This window comes from Zingiber officinale, chromosome 2B (assembly GCF_018446385.1).
Source record: "Zingiber officinale cultivar Zhangliang chromosome 2B, Zo_v1.1, whole genome shotgun sequence".
Lineage (NCBI taxonomy): Eukaryota > Viridiplantae > Streptophyta > Magnoliopsida > Zingiberales > Zingiberaceae > Zingiber > Zingiber officinale.
In genome coordinates, this window is record NC_055989.1 from 81,452,715 (window position 1) to 81,456,710 (window position 3,996).

General features: G+C 35.9%; 1 long non-coding RNA gene across 1 annotated transcript; it reads left to right on the forward strand.

The window, feature by feature from the left end:
• Positions 1–230: 230 nt before the first annotated feature.
• On the forward strand, positions 231–2,215 carry LOC122046025. Its single transcript, XR_006130167.1, has 2 exons — positions 231–1,998; positions 2,103–2,215. It is a non-coding gene; the product is annotated as an uncharacterized LOC122046025 (long non-coding RNA).
• Positions 2,216–3,996: the final 1,781 nt, after the last annotated feature.

Consider the following 3,996-nt stretch of genomic DNA (forward strand, 5'->3'; position numbering starts at 1 on the left):
CTCCTCTCCACTCCTCTCCACGAGCGCCTTCTCCTCTCCACGAGCACCTTCTCCTCTCCTTGCCGCGTGATCTCCTCTGAACCCTAATCTCGACCCAAACTCCTCACGCAAAACTCCTCACGCCAGCCCAACTCCTCCAAGTCGAGATCCCTAATCTCGCATTTCCCCATCTCCTCAATCAAAGTCAGCTTACCCTTCCTAATCTTCCTAATCTTCTCACATTAGAGGCGGCTCCTTTGGTGTTTGTGTTGGCCCGACTTCTATGTTTCAAATTATATCGCAGCTTACCCTTTATTTATTTTCTTGTTTGAAAAAGAGTTTTCCCCTGTTTAGGCACTTGAAAAGGAGATAGTTTTGCTTGGCATATTCTCTTTACTAAAAAATTTGAAAGGATAATTTACTTTCAGTTTACATAATTACACTAATTTTTCAAATTGATTCGTTCACCATGGGTTGCGCTAGTATGCGTTGTTATGTTCTTAACGGAAGATTTGGTCTATTCACGATTGGTCGAACGATTATGAGACCACCTAAATAATTTATGGAGCTGGATGCTGGTTGACAACGTGTTTTAGTTGCCACTCTTTGCTGTGAATTCTGTATTGGTAAGACATGTCTCCTTGCATTTGAAGAGAAAACAATTTCCACCATATGATTTAATTGAAATCCTGAGAATTTGTCAAGACATTTGATTGAATTATGCTTTGTTTATATCTTCATTATCTACTTAAATTTGGCTACCAGCTTTAAAATAATATAGTGAATGAATTTATTAGATTGGAAATTCAACTCTGTATGGGTTAGAAATTCTATTTTTTATACCTTTTTTTATTTGAAATGCTTAATTATTCTGTTTAATAGAACTTATTGAGAAAATGAATTGTGATCTTTCATATTTTTTTACTACCTTTTCATTTTCCAATAATATTTGCTGTTTTATAGTTTAGGGAAATTTAGCTTCTCTTGCATTAATTAAATGCTTCTTTTTTTACAAGTATTTTACATATGAAATGCTAGTTAACAACAGATTGGAAAGTGGTTATTTTAAATGTACAGGAAATGTAAGTACACAGCTGCAAGTGTAAGTATGCGGTTTATAATTGTTTCACGTTATTCTTCTTCAGGATAATCAAGGCATTTTTTGAGAAACTCTTGGATTGTACATTTAAGTCTATTCTTAATCTACTACTTCAATTTCCTAGGTTTAGGTCTATCTGTACTGAACTCGCATTGTAGGATCACTGCTACTTGTACTGGGCAAATGATAAAACTTGGAACAATTATCTGCAAATGGAACATTTTTTGTTTTTCTTTTCCAAAATATTTTCAGATGAACTTATTATTGAATATTTCAATATAAAGGTTGAAATTATTAACTATCAGACAGCTTTTTGGGATCTCCAGCAATTGGCCCACATCCTGGTTTTCTTAGACTCACAGTTGGTGCATGGTAGTTTTTGATTGTTCTGGTGTTGATAATGACCAAATGAAGGCGAAGGATTATAAATACTAGATTTTGTTGTGTACTTACTGATATATGATGGCTCTAGTCTCTACATTATCAACAGGTTCAGCAAGTAATATATGAAACATTTGGTTGATTTCATGCGCTCTGGATTGGGTTTCATGTTTTGGGTCTTTATTTGATGGCCTCTAAACAATTATAGAAGGTATTTGTTGCAAGATTATGTTGGGAGATTCTTAGCCAGATCAGCATCAATTACCTGATGGAAGACGCTTTACTTCTCTTAATGGCTCATCAGTGGGAAATATCTCAGTGTCAGTTGCTTATGTTTTCTTTTGCTCCAGAAGAGATCTATTACAAGTTTCCCATCATCTATTTATTGTATATTCAAAGGACTCTCAGTGATCTAAGATCCTTGCATGGGTATTGATTTATTATCTTAATCATCTACTTTGTTTGTTCCATGGTCCTTTGGAATTTTCGGGAAGCCAGTATTAATCATTATTGAATTTATCATGTTTCTCATGCGGATGGTAAGCTTGATAAAATTATTTGGTTCTCCAATCTCGGACAATCTTGGTATCAGAAAGCAATTGCAATTTCTTCTTTTCCTTGAAAAAATTCGCCTCATCTGCAGGTCGACGTGATCTTCGAAGTGCAGACTTAAGAGATAAACTTGACAGAAGGTATTCTCCTCATAGGAGGGTATCTCCTGGCAGAGTTCCAAGGGCTCAACATTCTTTTCGCTATCAAAAACCAATCTCCCGTGATAGAGGTTAGCATTATCATGAGTTTCTGTGTATTTCTGCTTTCTTCTCGAAAAAACAATTTCTATGGTTTTTACGCTGTTTAGTTCATGAGCACATCCTTGGCCTAATAGCTTTCTGCACTTCTTCTACCTAATATATTTCCTCTAAGAACCCTCTAATTGATTCACATTAAATTATTTCACATTTGTTATTTGATTTTTCTTTGTTGTAGGGGACTGAATTATGTGATGATAATGACATCAATAGAGCTATTATGTGGAAGAAAGGACGCGCCAACAAAGGAGGAGAGTTTGAAGGTGAAGATTTGGTGGACACAGTACACAAGATTGTAAGTAAATTTTCATGTTCTTCTGATAATGACTTCAATATATCTTCTAGTTTTCGAGAGTAAAGTTGCATGCATGCATACCCTTTGCGTGAGGAAGCCAAGGCAAGCAGTGCAATGAGGAGTTTAATAGCCATTCCTTGCATAGCTTGAATTCTCAGTACTAGAGCATGTATTGAGGAAGTAAATGGTGAATGAATGCATTGAGAGCTTAGAGGTGACGGGTTTATATAGAACAGATGTGGATTTACTAGGTATCTAGGTTTGAAATGTTCTTACTTGGAGAAGAGATCAAGTCGAAAAGTCTATTACATGCAGTGGTTTCCTTTTGCTGCAATCAATTAATGGTGAATGCATTGAGAACTTAGAGGTGATAGCTAGAGTTTCTATAGAACAGATGCAGATAAATCAACCAGGTTTGAAACGTTCTTGGCTGTAAGCAATTTGTAAGCTTCAGTAACCCAAGGGCCAGTAAAGTTGTTCCCCAGACCACTGCTCTGAAGCTTCTATTATGTTTTCCCACTTGATTGGTGACAAATAAAGCTCCTTGTCTCCTTGAGCATTCTCTTTGTGCTGTTTTAGTTTGAATTAAAGCATAAGATTCATGAATCGGAACTTGAGAGGTTGGGAACAACTTTACTTTTGATTATTCTTTCCTGCAACTCCAGACAATTAGCTTCAATTATGTGGTGGTCCTCTCTTTATGGGTTTGTGTAGTGAAAATTTATTAAAATTTTGTCATTTTATTAAACTTGTAGTCAATTGCTCAATCAAATATGTGCCTTTTTTAGAACTGTGCAAAAGTAAATATATGATTGAATGCCAAAAAAGGAAAAAATATTTCAAAGTCAACTTCATATTTGTTCAATATGACTTACTAAGCACTTGACTTGAGCTATCACGGGAAGAACCGGCCTGGACATCAGTATTTTTTAAACCAATATTGCATATCCTTGGTAATTATCCTTGGTAAAGTACTGATAATTCTTTTTAATGTTGCATTACAGGATGAATATATACAGCAAAAGAGGGAGGGTAAGCTGCAATGCGAAGGAGCAAAAGAGGATATTCTTACCAAGGCGCGCACTTGAAACTCAGGAATATTCTGGGCGTGTCCGGGGTATCGGAGGTCATATCAACCCAACAATCTATTTCAATGTTGGTAGAACAAGGAAGAAATATGATGTTACCCTAGATATAATCGCTGAGCATAAAAGGGAGCTGAAGGAGGCGAAGATGCAAATTTTAGAACAAGATGTACGCATCCAAAAACTTGAAGCATTAATGCATAAAAGGGGTGCATGGGACAATTCAATTGATGACAAAGGCAGTTGCTCGGTGAAGTTTCATCAGAAGAATATTGAAGAAGATGACGTACAGATTGTGGGTAAAGACGAAGTTTTACAGGTAAAATACAAGTTATAGTGATATTCATT